We start from the raw sequence: 19,583 nt of genomic DNA, 5'->3' as shown, positions 1-19,583 counted from the left end.
TCCTGTCACCAGGGTGAGGGGGAGTGTGGGGACACAGGGCGCAGGTTCTGGCAGCTTGTCTCCTTGATTTCTAGGAACATGGGAGAGGGCTCAGGTGCAGGGCGGAAAGTTGCTGGGGGCTGGGAGGGAATGCTGGGAAGGAGAGAAAGCTAGTGTGCCCCAGTCTTTAATTCTCTAATCCTCCCCCCTGCCCCTGCCACCAAAAGGAGAGGACATGGCGTGGGGAGCTGGGAAAAGGCTAGGGAGCCCTGCCAGTCCTCATCCCTTCTCTCTCAAGGACTGTGATCATGGAAGGACACTTGCTACTCATTACTCTGTGGAGACAGGGAGGCAGGACGCTGGGGCTGAGAAAATGCAGAGGCAAAGGGGTCTCTAGGCTCCTGGAAAGGGGAAGAGTGTGGGAAAACTGTGGCAGGAGCAAGTGGGAGGGAAGGAAGACCTCTGTCGAGGCTGGAAAGACACACATGGGGGACCCACTCACTCTCCCAAAGCCAGACATGCACAGGTGGGAGAGGACGACTTCACAGGGAACAAACCCCCCTCGGGTGCATCACCACATGCTGTATTAAAGGCCAGTGTCCCACGGTCTCTCTGGCTATACCCCTTCTCCCCACAGGGTTTCCCCAGCCAGAGCTACCAGGCCATGGAGACCCGTGCTCCTGGCCTGGGTCCCCATGCAGGCTGTGTCAGGCAATCAGCTGAGCACAGCAACAGCTCCTTTCAGCAGCTGGTGGTGTGTGTACGTGCACAAGTGTGCGGCAGAGTGTATGTCGGGAGCATCGGATCCTAACAAGGGGAGGGGTGTGTGGGTGAGTCAGCCGTGTTAATCAGAAACGCCTCACCCAGCTGATTAGGACTAATGAAGAATGGAGTGGGGGGGGGACTCACTCAGTGATGTCTTTTTAGGGTAGGGAGAGCAGGACAGTTCCCACTGTCCCATCTCTCCCTCAGCAAGGACAGGAACAGACCAACTTTGGCAGCCACAGGAAGAACAGAGGTCAGACATAAGGATGAACCACAAGGGCCAGGGGGCCCTAGCTGGAAAGGGGTGAGCAAGGTGTCTGAGGCAGTGGCCAGGTAGTGTGGGGAAAATGTGTGAAATCCTCCAGCACCTGCCCCTATTCCTGCACTTCCTCCACTTTCTCTGTTTTGACCCCAGAGACATTCTCGGTGCTCAAGGCTGTGCCCCCTGGTTACCTTCTGAGAGCCAACCCACATCTGCAGAGGGCTGTGAGCCATGCTGTTCAGGGGCCTCCACCCTTTACACCGCAGCCTGGCAGAGAGGGCTCCGGCTTGAGGCACTTACTGGTTTGTGCATTCGCTGTTCATGCAGATGCCATGTAGATGCCATGGGGCTCTATGTAATGACCAGGGAGGGGTCTGGCAGGGCTGAGGGCACGAAGGGGCTGTGCAGGGGGAACCTGGGCATCAGCTAGAGGCCCTCTCGGCTCCTGCCCTTCCTTGCAGCAGAGGCAGATGCCCCTGAGAACCCAGTCTTAGCCCACAGCTTCACCCATCCTGCATGCCAATTCAGCCAAGGGCAGAGTCACCAGGCGCATCTCACAGATGTCCTATTCGGCTATGTGAGTGTGGGCATGGGGGAGGGGGAGGGCTGAGGGGACAGGATGGGTGTCGGCCAGCACCTCAAACACCTCCTAATTTGCATTACCACTGACACCCTTCTTGACCAAAAAAATGGAGCCAGAAATAACAAGGCGGGAGGCGATTCCCTTGGGGGGGGACTTTGAGTTTCCCTTTCCTTGCCTCCAACACTCCCATGGTGCAGGGGACAGGAGGTCAGCCCCACAGCAGGGCCCTGGGCAGGGGAAATGCACCGCTGTGGCTCATCCCTCTCCAGGTTGGGCAGACACCTCTTTCTAGCTTCCCACTTCCCTCAACCCCAAACACCTGAGCCCTGACCTTTCCTTCTTCAGAGCCTTCCCCACTCTATTCCTCTAGGAACCCTCTCCCTGGCGCCCCTCTGGCAGCTGTAATGACTCCAGCTCTACCTAATTGGGGAGTTGTCTCTGCCGGTGTTCTCAGTCTGTGTCCTGCCTTCCCCATCAGAATGGGCATTTCCCAGGGCCAAGGTCCGAACCTCCCCTGCCAACCTGGAACCAGCTCAATGGACCATTCTACATGGGAAACAGGCCACACAATAGAGCAGAAGGGCTTGCGATGAGATTCTAAAAATGGCATGAGGTAAATCCGGGTCCAGTGTGAGACTGTGGCTGTGTGGGGCGGCAAAGGTAGACCCCCGTTCCTGCAACCCCAGGGACTCCCAGCTCTGTCAGAGGCCTCTGAGTGTCAGGCAATGGGATCCTGGAGGAAAAGGATCAGGACCGTGGCAGTGCGACACCTTTGTCCCCTGCCCCAGTGACTGCAGCACAGACGCACAGACACATTTGATGCTCAAACTGTGTGGATTGAATTTACTTCCGTCCCAAAGAGGGGAGGGAACGGTGTGACAGTCACAGCTTGGAAGTGGGAAATGATGGGCCGTGGAGAGCAGGCCACCTCGCTGGCCAAGAGGTCCTGGCACCTGGCAGGGTGAGGTGGTGAGGGTGGAGGCAGAGCAGAAGGGCCTGGCAGGGAAACCAGGTCGTGAGAGACAGCGCGAGAGCTGTGAACGCACTGCGGGAAGGAGAGAATGGTGAACTGAGAACTCCCCCATACCTCCCTCCACAGATGCTATTTTAGGGGGAGAGAATATATGCAGCGCAGGGGGCAGGGGTGGGGGAGCAGGCTCTCCTTGGGGGTCAGCTGGGCCACTGCTGCCTCTACTCTCCCAGGCATCTTCTTTGGCTCTGGGACCCCTAAGCCCTTCCTTCCTCTCTGGGAAAGTCTTCTTGTTCCCTTGAGTGTGAGGGTAGAAAGAACGAGCCAGGAGATTTGGAGCTGGCTTCTTGGTACCCTGTGAGGGTCCCTGGGGCCTCAGACCTAGGGGTAAGTTTCTATTTTCATTGCTTCCTTGGAAAGTGGGTGTGGAGGGCAGACTGTGAGGCAGGCACGGAGCCCGGTTCAGCAGGCCTGAGCACTTCTTGCACCCAACTCCACACTTAGGCGCTCTGCTCAGATCCTCCCTTAGTGTCAAGCAGGGGGAGTGAAATTTGGTGTTAGAGGAGGCCAAGGCGAAAGGCACATCCAGGCCAGCCAAGCTCCCACCGATAGTCGGACCTCTCCCACTGGGGAGGCCAACCTGCTCCTTGGCCCAAGGAGGCTAGATGGAGATTGCTATCAGATAGAACCCTTGCTTGGCATGAAGGGGAATTCTTGCACCCTAGTTCAACCCTCTGAAGGGCCCTGACTCATTTTGGGATGAAGGCTCCAATGCCCTGTGGGTTTATGTGGTGGCTGGGGGCAGGGGTGGGCAGGGTGGGTAGGGGATGAACAGAGACTTTTGTTTTCGTTTTTGGAGCTGGGTTGTTTCTCCACCTGATCCAGCTTCACCTGAAGGAGAGTGTTGGCTGGAGTGGGAGGAAGACCCAACTTCCAGCCTGGGAGGTGCTGGGCACTGGCTGCAACAAAAGGAACCTTGGGTTAAACTTTAGGAAGAACTTCCTGGGGACACATTTCCAAAGAACTGAGGGATCCCGTCCCCTGGATGTTCACAGCAGATCCCTCTAGGGCTGGGGAGCTTGGCCTGGCCTTGGGAACAGAGGCAGAGAGGTGAGCAGAGAGACCCACTGTGGGTGGCGAGTGGGTGGCAGAAGGCTCCAGGCAAGAGGGATGAGGGTGGGTCCAGGCGTGAGAACACACAGGTCCCCAGGCCACAGCCTGGGTTAAGGGATCTGAGGCGGAAGAGTACAGGGAGGAAAGACTGCCGCTCCGCACCTCCTCTCACCTGTCCTGTCTTCATGCTTTTCTTCTTCTGGCCTTATGGGCCAGGGCAGAGAGGGGGTGGGAAGAAACAGCTCTGGTCCCGCTACCCATTCCTCCCTGGAGCAAGAGACCTGCACGACTTCTTGGTGGGGAGACTGAGATGAGACCTCATTTGGAGCCTCAGAGGTCAATGCGGCCGTGGAGCCAAGTCCCCTGGGATAGAGCAGCTGGAGGCAGTCAGTGAGGCGAGGGGCAGGGGGCCATGTCACTTTAGAGGGATGCCCGCCAGGCCTCCAGCCCAGAGCTGAGAAGGTGGCCAGGCTGATTGAGTAATGATCTTGCCCCTCCCCTTTCCTGGGGCCCTTGGCCTTGTGGGTGTTGCAGGAGCCAAACTCTCCCTTCCCCCCGCAGACAGCAAAAGCACACTGTGGATAGGAGGTGAGGGGGAGGATCAGGAGATGGTGTGAAGGAAATAGTTCACCCCTGCATGGGTAAGGGGGAAGGGAGAGGACAGTGCCCCCTGGTGCTGGCCTCTGTGGTGTTCCCAGCACACACAGAGAACTCACATGAGGGATCAGAGAGCCCTGTGCCCACCTGGACATTCCACTTCCTCCCAGACTGGCAGATGGTTGTGCCTGAGGACAGAGGCAGTGCAAAGGTGAGACTTCGCACAGGGTCTCAGCACTCCCTGCGTCCTCTGAGCTCAGAGGTGTGTCTCTGGTCTCAGGTGCTGGCCTAGTCCCCCACAGACGGTCAGGCAGTTGCATTGTCACCACACCACCCTCCAGACTCACCCTGTCATATCACCCCAGATACACAAAGCACACAGACCGACCCAGTTCCATGCACATCCCTTCCCCACCTACCAGACTTCCAGGGCACCCACGTGCAGGGACACACTCCTCCCAACACACACAACCAGGATCACAGTGCCACACAGGTGTGTCCCAGGTGCCACAGGAATCCAGGAATAGTGCACACTAACACATGCATGGAAATCTCGCACCCATATGAAGACACGTACACTCCTGGCTCTGAATCTGACCTCATTATCCAGTGGTGTGCTGGCAAATGTTTAACAACCGGCTCTCCAATGTAAGCTACCTCAGCACTGAGCACTGGGAAGAGATACTCATAATTGGCTCTTGAGAGCTGGCGTGAGCCAGCTCCAGCCCACCACTCCATTATCCTTCATAGAAATCACATGACAAACCTTAAACGCGGCTGGGCAGCCCCCAGGAGGGCTGCACCTGGGCAGCAGTGACTCATCAGGGCAGCTTTTTTCCCCGTGGGAGTGCCTCCCCTTCCCTAGCTTCATGCACCCCCCACTCCTGTCCGGACCCCACTTCCTGCCCCTTTCATTCCTCCTCCTCCCTCCCTGTCACTCAGGGCTGCGAGCTGTGGCTGGTACTCAGGCACATCTCATTCATCCTTTCTCTCTCTGCCATGGCTGAGGCCACCAGGTGTGGAGGGAGACAGGCCCATTCCTAATTCTAGCAGGCTTCCTGGAGGAAGAGGACACGGCGATGCCATATGTTACCAAAATGCTGTAGCTCTCTGTGCCTGGGCTGCCACTGACCTGTATCCACATCCTTGAGCCAAGCCCATCCCTGTTTACTTTCTTCTTCTGTCTGGTCATGAGGACAAGGGGTCTGGTTTACACTGAAAATCGTGAGAAGGGGAGAGAATTCTCAGCTTGCAGGGTAGTGAAGGAAGCCGTTTGGAGCCTGTTCTGAGAGTGGGCACCTCTGGTTCTAGCCACACTCTGTGGACGTTGTGCGGCTTCTCAGCACTTCTGTTCCTCAGTGGAGTAGGTGGTTTAATTTCCATCACGGCTCTGACATTTTGGCATTCTATATTTCTGAGATTATTCCAAACTCCACTCAGCGGGAAGCTTCCCTTAGAGCTAATCTTGATCTCTTTCCCTGGAGCTCATGAGGGAGGTGACAGATGTGGTTCTGGAGTATACCTGGGGGACTCAGGGGCCTCTGCTCTCTTCCTTGTGGCTCCTAGATTATTCCTGCCAGGCACACATGTAATGGGGCAGGGGCAGAGAGAGAAGGAGAGAAAGAGGAGGGGATAAGGTAGGAAGAGAAAGAAAGGAAAAGAAGAAAAGAAGGAAGGAAAGAAAAATGAAAGAGGGAGACATAAAGGAAGTGAAATGATATGAAAGAACGGAAAGGAAAGGAAATGAAGGAAAAGAAAAGAGAAAAGCAAAGCAGAAGGGCTCATCGTGGATGCAGAGAGCAGCCAGCCTTGCCAGTAAAGTAGCCAGGGGTACATGGAGGGGATACAGAGGGCTGCTTCTAGTTGTTGCAAACCCCATCTGTGAGAATCTGTAAATTGGGTGCAATTCTGGGTCTTGCTGGCCTTTGGCTGAGCTGTGCTAGGGCAGAGTGCCCTGGGCAGGGGCTGGGGTCCAGGAGTCAGCCCACTCCTCTGCCCAGGGCCTCCTGCACTGCTTTGCTGCTCCTTCTGAAAACAACTGAAACCGCAAAATTGGCTTGTGGTCGGGTGACTATCAGTCACTGCTATTCAGCTTGGCTTCCTAGGATGACTAAGGGGGTTAAAAGTCCCTCCTATTAGCCCCTCAGATTTTCAGGGGAGTCAGAGGCCAAGGCAGAAAATTGTTTTCTTTGGAGGCTTTTGCTAGGGTCTGAGTTCTCAAATGGCAGGGCCTGTGCGCACTGTGCCTCGCAATGTCTGCGGGCTCAGGAGTTGGGGGGTCACCAAGGTGGAGGTAGCAGTATCCCTGGGCTTGCACACCCAGCAGCTTGGAGTGGGGAGGGGTTGGGGTGGAGGACGCCTGGGTCATCAAAAGAGTCTCCTTTCAACATGCATTTTCTGGTCCCAGTTCTCGGGATAGCTAAGCTGCTGATGCTGCTGGTGGGACTGGGTACCATGGATCCCTTGGGCAGGGCCTGGCACCAGCTAGGCAGCCCAGCTGCTTGAGTTGCAGAGAGTGCTGGAACTGCCCCTGCTGTGCTGAACATCCCAGGTGCTGGGTCCTCCTGATTCCCCCTGGGGTTAGAAAATTCACAACCTGGGAGGCAGGAGAGTGGGCTCTACAGGGTTCTGTGTTCCCTTTTAGTGGCTCTGAGCCGTCTTGCTCGAAAGAAGACTCGATTTCTCCTTCTTGAGAAGAAAGGCTTGGATTCTCTCAGCACTGACCTTTCACGTATCTGCGATGCCAGAGAAGAAAGGGAAAAGACAACCACTTCCTAGACCCGCAGGCCCCTCACCGCGCTGCCCTGCCGTCCAGAAGGTCCCGCCCACCTCCAGCGCGCTGCCCTCCCCTCTCTTTCTGACTGCCCGTGGTCTCAGTTTCTCTCTTTCTCTCTCTTTCTTTCTCCCTCTGTCCTGCTCACTTTCTGTTTAGGCTCCCTCATACTCCCCCCACCCCTGACAGCCAGGTGCATGTGAGTTCTTCTGATTGCTGACCCAGACCTTCCTAACTGCCAGGTTCAATTTCTGCCAGGTTCCATTTCCCCAAGGGGCGAGACCCTCCCCAAACTCTCCCACCTACATCCAGGGTCTAGGGGTGGGGTTCTGATATCTCTTTGAGCCCTCAAACAGGTAGGAAGGTTGAGGGTCTGCACGGCACGTCTGTGACCTGCCCCCACCAGACTGAGGGTCCTCTGCTGAGAGGAGGGGCCGGTTTTCTGAGAGGGAGGTGCCGGTATCCTCAGAGACTCCTGAATCCCCAACCTTTCCCTCCCGAGGTGGGCGGGTCTCCTCACAGGGAGGCGGAGGGAATCTGCTTAATACCCAGGGATCAATGCCAAGCCGGGGAGGGGGACGCCATCAGACTTATGACTCGGGACGCATGGTGAGCACGTGCAGACCCAGAACATGTGAAGAACATATGTGTGGAAAAAGTTTGTGTCACTCATAGGCGTATCAGAGGCATGACAGCTCCCCTCCTCCTCCCGCCCTCTCCCTCGGATGCTAGAGGCCCCACACACACACACCACACACGTGTGTTAAGTGTGTGTGCACACGCACACATGCAGCCGGCTGGAAGAGCAGGACAGGGGAGCCGGGCTGGAGTGGTGGAGGGGGAAGGGACAGGAAGACAGGGTCGCCCCACCCCTACCCCATGCCCGTGCCTACCGAGTGCCGCCTCCCGGTGGCTGGTGAGGTCTCTGCCCCCTTGACTTTTCCCTGCTTCGAGGAAACACCTCCCTTTAGGGGAAAGCGAGATGGTGAGGGGAAGCAGGGGAAGCACTGACTCTCGGCAGAGGCATGAGCCTGATTTTCCAGTCCGGGGCGGGGCGGAGGGAGATGGCACTGGGGACGCCCGGGCGATGGGGCCTGACTCAGAGCCAGAACCACAGGGCTCCTCCGCTGTATTGTCGTCGGGGAACTAGAAGCCACCAGGTTTATAAGAAACTGCAATTCATCTCTGTCCCCTTCCACCCCTTTGCAAGGGATCAAGGTTAGACTAGAAGAAGAACTTATACCCTGGGGCAAGAAAGGGACTCTGCCTCAGGTGATCTTTTTGGAAGTCTTCCCTGGGTTTATTCCAGAAGAAGGGCCTGCCCCAGGGGTTAGATCGTAAGAAGAGCCTGGGGCTAGGGCGTGGAGCCCCTCATTCTCCCTGTTTGTTGTCAAGGAAAGCCCCCTCCTCACTTTCAACCCGGAACAGGAGCTCCTAAGAGCTGTCGACAAAGCTACTGCTGAGGCTGCAGCAGGGGCATACAGGGGTCCCCAGAATCCCAGGCAGTCTGGCTGGCATGGAGGGGATGGAGCAGCTGGTGGCTCCACTTGGCTCTGCTGCCTCACTCTTGGCCACTGGCTCACGTGTCCCAAGGTGAGAAGCAAGAGGGAGAAGAGTACAGGTTTGATTAGCAGGAGGGCAGAGCCGAAGGTGTGATGAACTTGGGCATGGGCAGAAAGACCGAGGCAGCACTGCCTGGCAGGGCTCATGCCCAGTGGCATCCTCTTCCCATTCTAGGAGCTGCCCAGGCCCCTTCCCTCCTCAGGCAGAAACACCTAACAGCTTGGATGACTGGCAGTGGGCTCCGTTGCCTGGGGCAGGGAGTTTGGAGACGTGAGGAAGGCTCCTGCCTCTCACTCCACCTGGAAACCAGGACTCCTGGGTCCTTCCCATCTGGACTCATCTTCCTCCACTGCCACAGTGGCTGTGTGACAAAGCCAGTCCCTGCCCCTTTCAGTCTCTCAGTCCTGCTTCCCACACTCCTACCCCATCTGCGGGATGGGATTTGCTGAGTAATGGGGTCCGGTTCTGCAGGATCATCAGACAGAAAGGACACCAGAAGAGGTGAGAAGAGGCCTGGGTTGAGGCAAGGGTAATGTCAGTTAGGACACCAGGATGACTTCCCAAAACATAGGGGAACACTCTCTGGTTGACATGGGGGCCCTTCCGGCTTGCCTTTCTCCAGAGGGAATGAGGAGAAGGACTCAGCCAGGGTTGGGTTGGGTACCTTATAAGGAGAGAGAGTCAGGGGATAAAAATAACTGAGAGCCTGGGAAAATTGTGTTACCTCTCTGAGCACCAGCTTCTCATCTACAAAATGGGAGCAATAGTGTCCTCTTCACACAGGTGTGGGAGGCTCCACTGAGGAAGGTGCACAGTATAAGCCTAAGTGTTCGTTAGGTCACCAGCTGTGTGATCTTGACAAGATAGTTAACTTTTCTTTCTTTTTTTTTTTTTTTTTTTGAGATAGAATTTCTGTCTGTCGCCCAGGCTGGAGTGCAATGGCACGATCTCGGCTCAGTGCAGCCTCTGCCTCCTGGGTTCAAGCAATTCTCCTGTCTCAGCCTCTTAGCAGCTGGGATTACAGTCATGTGCCACCATGCCTGGCTAATTTTTGTGTTTTTAGTAGAGACGGGGTTTCGCCATATTGGCCAGCCTGATCTTGAACTCCTGACCTACAGTGATACACCCACCTCAGCCTCCCAAAGTGTTGGGATTACAGGTGTGAGCCTGTACTTAATTTTTTTTTTTTTTTTTTTTTGAGATGGAGTCTCGCTCTGTCACCAGGCTGGAGTGCAGTGGTGCAATCCTGGCTCACTGCAACCTCCAACTCACTGGTTCAAGCGATTCTCCTGCCTCAGCCTCCTGAGTAGCTGGGCCTACAGGTGCACGCCACCACACCAGCTAATTTTTGTATTTTTAGTAGAGACAGTTTCACCATGTTGGCCAGGATGGTCTCAATTTCCTGACATTGTGATCCTCCCACCTCGGCCTCCCAAAGTGCGGGGATTACAGGCATGAGCCACCGTGTCCGGCTGATACTTAACTTTTTTATATCTCAGTTTCCTTGTCTGTAAAATGGGAATAATGGTTCCCACCCAGTTGCCTTCACACCATTGTGAAGTCTAATGAAATCAAAGGTATATTGACTAGTCTTAACCAAAAAAAAAAAAAAAAAAAAAAAAGAGAGAGCGAGAGAAAGAAAGAAAAGAAATAAAGGGGTATGAGTTGCCTGGGGATGTTCTTTTTTTTTTTTTTTTTTTGTCAGAGTCTCTCTCTGTTGCCCAGGCTGGAGTGCAGTGGTGCAATCTCAGCTCACTGCAACCTCCACTTCCCGGGTTCAAGCAATTCTCCTGCCTCAGCTTCCCAGTAGCTGAGATTACAGGCACCTGCCACCACGACCAGATAGTCTTTTTTTTGTATTTTTAGTAGAGATGGGGTTTCACCATGTTGGCCAGGTTGGTTTTGAACTCCTGACCTCAAGTGATCTGGCCACCTTGGCCTCCCAAAATGCTAGGATTACAGGCATGAACCATTATGCCCAGCCGGGATATTCTCTTATCTCGTCCTTTACCCCTCAGCCCAGAGTGGTGATGGGAGGAGGAGGTTAATTAGGAAGAAGTGGGGCTTTTACAGTTTCCAAACTCACTGGGAGTCGAGGATTGAGACAAAGTACAAGCTAGATTTGGCAACATCCAGGGTTGTGCATGGGAGCCTGGGAACCCCATGTCCCACTGCCCATTTGCAGGACCCTGGGTGCCGGGTGGTGGCCCCAGTTCAGTGTGTGCATGTGTGTGAAATGCAAGGCGATGAGGTCAGTATCTCAATTCCCAGTTACTGGTCCAGTTGCTAAGAACTTGCCTGACCATAACCATCCTTTCCCAACTCACAGAATGTCAGGTTCTGATGCCAGTGATTGGAAAGAAATGGAGATGAGCAAGGAGAGGGGGCAACGCTAGACAGCCATGCCAGCGTTATGTCCCCTGTGGCCAGAGATGTGGGTCCAGGGTGCTTCTCAGTGCCCAGGTCAGTCCAACCAGCTGCCTATGGCCCTGGTGGGAGGAGATAGGCTGGACGCCTTCTGACACTTCCTGGGAAACTGAGCGGGGCAAGCAGCAAACAGCAGGCTCCCGGGGAAATCTCAGACTTGTATGTCAGAGCGGATCTGTGTCTGGGGTGGTAAGTGGGGTTAAACTCAAGGTCAGACCTAGCCAATCCATTTTCACGCCAACATGGCCTTGGGTGTCCTCCATTCCAGTAGCTGGGACCCAGGTGCCCGCTCAGCTGGAGACAGCACTGCTGGAAGCCTAATGCCGAGTTTGTCCCTCTGCTTCAGACGCTGGTTGCCTGCCTGATTTCTGCCTGTGCCTAGGATTTATAAGGAAGGTAGTTGTGGCATGTGGATGCCAAGCCTCTGTTCCACTCCCAGATTTCAGGTGCTAATCTCTCCATGAGTTTCAGTGACCTCAGAAAAGGAAATGGGATTAAGCTGCAATTTAAGGGGTTGTGGGAAGACAGCTGAAGGAATGTCCCAGTCTTCAGTAGAGGAGGTGGGAGGTGGCTCTAAACTGCCTAAATAGGGGGAACACTACCAGGAATCTCAAATTCCTGTACAATGCAGACACAGTCAATCAGCCTCCACCTACTCAGATCTCTAAGTGCTTAGAGATCACCAACCTGTCCCAGGCTCCTGAGTCTACTACCTCACTCCTCCTTGTTCTCTGCCTTTCCCAGGCTACTGTGGTTATGATTTGTGGCAGAAGTTGGGAAGGCAGAAAAGGAGAGAAGGAGTGAAAAGGACACTCTGAGAACAAGCTGGAGGGCCAAAGTGGACCCCTTGCAGAGTTGGCAAGATGGCAAAGGGGATGCAGCGGCAGGTGAATTAGTTCAGATGGGCGAGAGATGTAGGATAAGTCAGCAAGCTGCCTTTACGCAGGAGATCCTAAGGCTAGAAGGTAAGAAGGGTTTCCACATGCGGCAGTAGTCTCAGTGTTTCTTGAATGGAGTTTGTATATATGTTGTGGGTGGGGTAGGGGAACGGAGGAAGAGCTGCAGCATCCTGCCTTTGAGGAGGAAGATGGTACAACAGGAAGGCCAGGAGGTGGGCTGCAGGTAGAATCCCAAAATGTCCCCGTGAGACAGGGCTGAGGAAAGCAGACGGCCAGCTGCTTGGCCTGCAGCCCTCTTGCCCCCACTCCCAGCTCACCCGCCTACTGCAAACACTCCTCAGCTCCCCCACCCCATTCTGGCCCACAGCCCTGGGGAAGTGACATGGCATTCTCACCACGGACCCAGTGCCGGCTGTGGCTTCTTCCCTCTGACCTATTTTTTAATCATTTGATGGGATTTCCAACCCCCCCAAACCAAAGCCCCAGCCCGCTGGGCCCGTCAGCTCCACCGCGTGTCAAAACCACCCCTGTCACTTTGCGTTGGTTTCTCAGTCCAGCCAGCCCCTCCCCGCAGGGCCTGAGAGTGATGGCTAATTACCCAGCTGCTGAGTGCCCCCCACTCCTGCCCCTCCACCCCCATCCCTGACAGAGGGGCCTGGAGGACTGCTGGGAGAAGCTGGGGTCTCCTCACCCTCCCACTGCTTGTCGGGAAGTCCTTCCTGCTGTCTAACCTCCATTCTTCCCTCTGTCCTGCCCCTAGTGGTGCTGAATCGCAGACACAGAGGCTGTTGGTACTAGAAGGGTCTTTGGGACACCTCCTTAAGGACAGAAAGGGGCAACTAGTCTTCTGTCCTGGGTTTAGGGATGTCTTCTGTCACTCTGGCTCTCTAACAGAATTCTAGGGGATGGTCCTTGCTAACTGTCTCATTTTACAGAGCAGAAAACTGCAGCACACAGAGGGAAAGGGCCTAGCCGACGGTGATCTAGGCCAGTGGCAGAGCCAGGATCAGAACCTAGAGTTCCATGTTTGCCTTTCCACCTGTTTCTGGGTCCTGTTTCTGGTATGTAGAGGGCCTACCTCCATGTACCAACTAGGTCTGTTTCTGTTTCTGTGCAACTCTGCTGCCAGCTCTGAGGCAGGTGTGTTCCCTGCCATGCCCTCTCTCCCTTTCCCCCTGGCCACATAGAGCTTCACCCTGGCATTTCAGGGCTGGGCAGCTTGCTTCGGGCACCATTTAGGAATGGGACTCTTCCCCCCAGTACCCCCCATGCCCTTTTCCCTCTTCCTCTCTCATTTATCCCTGGCCAAGTCCATAAGTCTGTTCTGTCTCACTCGCACCCTGCGACATTAACCAGGTGCACAAGGCAAAAAGCTCTAGGCCAGACACAGGAAGGCCAGAGCCAACTCACAGATGGGGCCTAGTCCCAGACAGACAGACAGACAGACAGATAGACAGACAGACATGCAGGAGATACATGGAGCGCTGGATAGCCCTGGAGACATGGACAGTGACATGAAGATGCAGAGACAGACACAAACACGCTACAGAGACAAGGAAAGTTCCAAGGCCCACAGGTAACAGATACAGAGACACAGAGAGAGGCACATAACCTACACTCAGGACCAGCGTGCAGACCTCTCACAGGTCCCAGGGATAGGAGTGGACATAAAGAGGATACACAAGACTCAGGCAAAAACACAGGGACCCAGAAAGGGGCCAAATCAGACCAGAGGAACCCAGACACTCAGGAGCCCTGAGAGACACGGGCACACAGGGCTGCCCACAGATCCCAGGAAGCCAGAGAGAACCTTAGGGAGAGAGGAGGCCCCAGGGGGTGGCTGGCCCTCTGAAGGACAGCGAGGCCTGGTCTGGCAGAGCCTGACTGTGCCAGGAAGTCATGCCAAGATGGCAAGATGGGAAGCAGAGAGGAGCTTGGCAGCATGGAGGTTAACCAACCCCTCAGCCTGTGCCCTCCCTCCAGGTCCCTTTTCCTTGGCTCTTCTTTTTCTTCCCTCCTGTCCCAGCTCCTTTTACCCAAAGCCCTGGATATTTCCTCCCCTCCCCCCAACTCCTGGTAACCAGACCCTTCTTCCTGCCTGAGATTAAGGGCCTGTCTGCTGAGATTCCCCAGGAAGGGTGGGGGCACGGCCTCTCCCCGGGGCCTCCTGAAGCTTGGGCTTGCCCATCCATACCCTGGCATGCCCCCTTGATAACAGAGTTACCCAAGTACCCAACGTCTGAATATCCCTTCAGGAGGGCGCAGGAACCCTAGCCTGGGAGTGCAGCAGGGGCGGCCTCCTGCATGCGTGGGTGTGGGTGGGGGATGTGGGTCTTGTGTGAAACGCTGGGCGGGGGTGAGAGCAGCTAGAGATAGAGAAAGGATAGATGATTGAAAATAAGATGCCATGGAGAAGGAGGACTGAAAGGCACCCAGGCCTGGCCTGGAGCCCAGGGGTAAGGGCTGCTCAAGCTTAAGGGTATGTGCGTGGGGAAGGGTGACCCAGCCTGCAGATGAGAGCCTGGAGCCCTTGACCTTGGGAAGAGCCCTCTGTTCTGTGTTCTCACTGACCGCCTGGTGCTGGGTGCTCGGGACTCGGAACTCCCGCAGCTGTCACAGGGAGGGGGGATTCTACAGGTGCTTGTCCCTCCCCTTTCCCCCTCTCTGGCTGTTAATCCGATGGTTCCGGCCATGCCCTCTGAAGGACTGGCAGTCTGGGCCCAGAGGGGGAGGGGATTCAGGGCGCACGGGGTGGGCAGAGTCAGATGCTGAAGGAGCTCTGGGATGCTGGATGTGGGGCAAGAGCAGGTGGTGGGGCTGCGGGGACTGGATCGCAGAGATTTCCCTAGCATAGCTCTGCGTGGGGTGCATGTGCACATGCGTGGATGATGGCGTGTGTGCACGTGGTGTGTTGTGAGTCTACACCCCAGGGGCAAGAGGGCTGAGGGGCTTGAGATTTCTGGCCCCTGGGGTCACCTTGCTAGGAGCTCTTTGGGGGCAGGGACTAATTTATCTTTGTGATCCCAGATCTCCAAGGGCCTGGCTTATCCAGCCCTCAGGTACCCAGGGAATGGTATATGGGTATCAGGAGGGGAAGCCTGTCCCTTTCTAAGATGGGAGTCTTATGAACACAGGGGCTCTCTTTTGGCCCCAGGCCCTGAGTGGAGGCTGAGAATGGACCTGAAGGACACTTTGTGGATGAGCCACTAAGCCAGAGGGAGGAAAGGGCAGTTGTAGGTGGCTGGGAGTAGAGGAAAGAGGGGTTAGCACAATCTGTGCCTCTGTTTTGTTTCAGCCTTAGGACAGCACCCCTCAATCTTCACACGACAGATCCAGTTAGTCCTGGCAGAGGTCTGATAGCTCCATTTACTGACAAGGAAACCAGAGAGGTTAAGATACTTTAATAGGTCACACAGCCAGTAAGTGTTGGGATTCAGGTTCCAACACAGCCACCCAACTAAGTCTCCCCACTCCGTTTCTCTTTGCCCCAGCTCCAGCACCCCCAGGCCTCTCTGCCTCTGCAGATTTTCCTCCCATTGGCCCATCTTTCTCTGTCTCCTTTCTTTCATGCCCCTCTCGCAAGCCCAGCCTGAGACTTTCCCACTGAGTCACGATCTGGGTCTCTGACTTTGTGGTCCCTGTCCCTCTCTGGCTCTAAATCATTCTTTCAGAAATGTACCCTAAGCCTCTCACTTTGCTCTCTCTTTCTTTTCATGCCGCCTCCCCAACTTGCTGCCCCCTCTCTTTTACTGTCTACCCTTTCACAGCCTCTAAGGCTCTGCCCAGCAGGGTGGAGGGCGGAAATCCTGGGTCCTGGTGCCATGCCATGCTCCACTAACAGTTTCTAGTAGGCTGGGCTCGGTGGCTCACACTTGTAATCCCAACACTTTGGTAGGCTGAGGCGGGCGGATCACGAGGTCAGGAGATCTAGACCAGCCTGGCCAACATGGTGAAACCCCATCTCCACTAAAAATACAAAAAATTAGCCAGGCATGGTGGCATGTGCCTGTAGTCCCGCCTACCACAGGAGGCCAAGGCAGGAGAATTGCTTGAACCCAGGAGGCAGAGGTTGCAGTGAGCCCAGATCGCACCACTGCACTCCAGCCTGGGAGACAGAGCAAGACCCTGTCTCAAAAAACAAAACAAAACAAAAAAACAGTTTCCAGTAATAGCCGTTCCTCCCCAGCTGCCCCACTAAGCCCATCCAAGAGGCTTCCAGATGCCTAGGGAGCTCGGCACTCCATACATTTTCAGGAGAGAACCCAGGTGGCTGGTAGACTCTGGGGTGAGGAATCATCTGGTCCTAGAGCATTAATAAGGAAATCTCAATGCCTGCAGCCACCCTTCTCAGGCATAAAACCTCCACCACCGCCCTCAGTGTGCATACCCAGCAAGCTCAGGGCACACTGACTCACAGGATGGGAATTGGAGGTGGGACAGCAAAATGGGAGGGAGCCTGGGAGTGGGGTGCATGGACTCCCTGAAGTCCGACGCATCACCTGGAGTCCTTAAACATACAGATTCTAGAGACCTGCCACAGGCCTGGGCCTCAGAATATCTAGAAGCAAGTCCCAGAAATCCACATTGTCACAGCTTCCTGGCACAGTCTGCAGCCCGCAGGTGAAGCAAGTGCTGTGTGACCTCCGGGGAGCTTCTCTCATTTTGAGTCTTCATGGGAAACAGTTTGAAAGGAAGCCCTGAATGTTTGCAGAGGACAACAGCATGGAGAGAACCAGCGTCTAGGCTGTGGGATTAGGGATGATTTTCTTTTCTGTTTTCTAAACCTTTTCTTTCTTTCTTTCTTTTTCTTTTTTTCTTTTTGTTTTTTGAGACCGAGTCTCCCTCCGTCACTCAGCATGGAGTGCAGTGGCACAATCTCGGCTCACTGCAACCTCCTCCTCCTGGGGTCAAGTGATTCTCCTGCCTCAGCCTCCTGAGTAGATGGGATTACAGGGGCCAGCCACCGCACTTGGCTAATTTTTGTTTTTGTTTTTGTTTTGAGATGGAGTCTTGCTCTGTCTCTAGGCTGGAGCACCGTGGCACGATCTCAGCTCACTGCAACCTCTGCCTCCTGGTTTCAAGCGATTTTCCTGCCTCAGCCTCCCGAGTAGCTGGGATTACAGGACCCACCATGCCCAGTTTATTTTTGTGTTTTTAGTAGAAATGGGGTTTCACCATGTTGGCCAGGCTGGTCTCGAACTCCTGACTTCAAGTGATTCATCGACTTCAGCCTCCCAAAGTGCTGAGTGCTGGGATTACAGGTGTGAGCCACCACGCTCAGCCTGTTTTCTAAACCTTTTCTGTTTTCTAAAACCTTTATGTTTTCTAAACCTTTTCTAGTGTTAGTATGATTCTCCCTCACTCTTGTGGGAAGAGCACTGGCCTGAGAGTCAAGAAACCTGGGTTCTAGCTTCAGCTCTGCCACAAATGCAGTGTGTGCGTTTGGTGTCTTATTCCATTTCGAATATTTACCATCCACCCTGTCTCATAAAATGTGATGCTGGTTGGAGGTCATGTCTCTCTCATTCCTGAACAGTTACCTTGTGTTTCTTCACTCCTGTCTCACCAGGGCCAGCCTCATAAATGCTCTCTGTATTGATGGGATAGCAACGGGCTTGGAGGGGCAGTCATGGGTAAGTGAGGGGATCCCAGGGGGCCTCATCTCCTCGCTCTTCTTTTCTCATCTTTCCAGCCCCAGGGCCTTGGAGAAGAGTGAGGTGGCAGCTGGGGGAGAAGGTGTCACTGCCAGGGCCCTTATTCTCACCCAAGCTGGCAGAGGGGCGGGACTGGCAGCAGTGACACCAGGGCCACTCAGCCCCCGCTTTTCACAAGCACTTTCTTTTTTGGGTGGAAGAAATTGGAAAGAGGGGGTGAGAAATCTGGGATTGAGGAACCAGGCTGTAAGACCCTATAACAACCTGTCAGGTTCTAAAGAGACCACCCCAGCCTTCCTCTTCCTCCAGAGGCATGGCCCCAGGACCACCTGATTTTGAGATTCATAATTCCACCTGCCCCAGAAAGCTGGGTGGGAGCTCATGTCATCCTGTTCAGAGGCAAAGGGATAGATCACTTGACCTGAGGATTAGTGTGGAAAAGAGGAGGGGGAGAGAGAGGAAGGAGCAAGACTCCATTTGATCTTCAACAGCCAAGCACTGAGCAAAAATGTCCCGCAAAGAGGTGTCAGCATTCAACAGTTTCACATCTCCTGGGGAATTAATCATTCAGGAGGGTCTTACTGAAAGCTCTCATGTTTCCCTAAAAGTAGTGAAGGATCACAAGGTCACCCTGTCTTCCAAGCAATGCTGTCCCACTTTGAACATCAGGTAGAAACTTCCGTCTTCCTTAAGGTATGGAGAAATGGCGGGTAAGGTGTTGGGGAGGAGGCCAGTCCTGTGTTTCTGGTACTGTCATGTATCCGGTCTCCAACCTCAAAAGATGTGCTGATTCTCTCTCTCCCAACCCTCCCTGGGTCATGCCCACCTCCTGGAGTCCCCAGCTTTGCCTTTGCCTGCCAACCTGCCTCTTGGTTCAGCTCTATTTGGGAGCAGAGAGTCCCCATGGGCCCCTAAGGGTGAAGCCCTGTCAGGCTGGGACAGACGTGTAGAGCTGGGGCCAGTTCCCAGGGGAGAACTGGGGAGGGCTGGGGTGAGGGTAGGAAGAGGAGAAGTTAAACTTTAACATGACAAAAATATTAAGGTATTTTTCAAAGTACTCTTAAAAATGTAAATCTTTATATATCGATATGCAAAATATTCTATGACACCTTGTGGAGTGAATAAAAGTACACATTACAAAGCAGCATGTGTAGTGTTTATATAAATTATATATTTGTGCATGTGTGCAAAGGACAGAGACAGAGAGTGTATAAGGAGTGCCGTCTCGGAGGGTGTTCACTGAAATGTTAATCCTGTTTGCCTTAAGGGGGTGGAATTTGGGGTGATTTATACAGTCTTGTTTTTACTTTTCTGTGCTACTTAAATTTCCTATATAAGTATGTTTCATCTTTATACACAGGAAAACTCCCAAAGATGCTATTTTCAATTGGGGGGGGGAACGGATAGTTTTCATCATAAAAGGAGTCTAATACATTAGTTAACATAAAAGGAAGATGGAGAAAGAAAAGTCTCCGTCGTCCTATCTCCGAGGCAGCCCTTTAGAGCATGTGGTGGGTTTCCTTCCTGTCAGCCGGCTCTGAATCTGTTCAAAGCAGCTTTTCCATCCAGGTATAATAATAGATTGGAAAGTGCTGCACACGTACACCCTCTCATGTAAGGCTCGCAGCCCCCCTGAAAAGTAGATCTGTTTATTTCCCCCAATCTATGGATGAGGCACGTGAGGTTGACTTTCAGGCAAGGAAAATGACTTGCCTGGGTCACATATACCTGCTAGGCAGAGCCAGACCTGGGACTCTCAGCACTGGCAGCCCAATGCTACTTCCAGTGCCCATGACTGCCATGCGGGGTGGGGGAGCTTTTGTGGGCCCGGCCAGGCTCAGCTCAGGGCCCTGCAAACCCCTGGCTGCTGCTGATGCAGTGCGCTTTAAGGAACTCTTCCTGGTGTCCATCAGGTTCCAGGTATGCCCCCAGGGCTAGAGCTACAAGATGCAGCCAACTCAGCACGTGTGGACCTCTGGTGAGGAGAAAGAGGGCAAC

At 54.3% G+C, this 19,583-nt stretch overlaps 2 protein-coding genes across 2 annotated transcripts in view; one reads left to right on the top strand and one right to left on the bottom strand.

Moving 5' to 3' along the window:
* The window catches only part of SP2 (Sp2 transcription factor), a 276,227-nt gene that overhangs the window by 46,530 nt on the left and 210,114 nt on the right, over positions 1-19,583 (top strand). The gene's annotated exons all lie outside the window — the stretch shown is intronic.
* Positions 1-19,583, bottom strand: part of MRPL45 (mitochondrial ribosomal protein L45) — a 390,432-nt gene that overhangs the window by 262,699 nt on the left and 108,150 nt on the right. The window lies entirely within an intron of this gene.

The sequence above is a fragment of the Macaca thibetana genome, chromosome 16 (genome assembly GCF_024542745.1).
Source record: "Macaca thibetana thibetana isolate TM-01 chromosome 16, ASM2454274v1, whole genome shotgun sequence".
Taxonomy (NCBI): domain Eukaryota; kingdom Metazoa; phylum Chordata; class Mammalia; order Primates; family Cercopithecidae; genus Macaca; species Macaca thibetana.
This window is presented reverse-complemented; position numbering and strand designations above follow the sequence as displayed.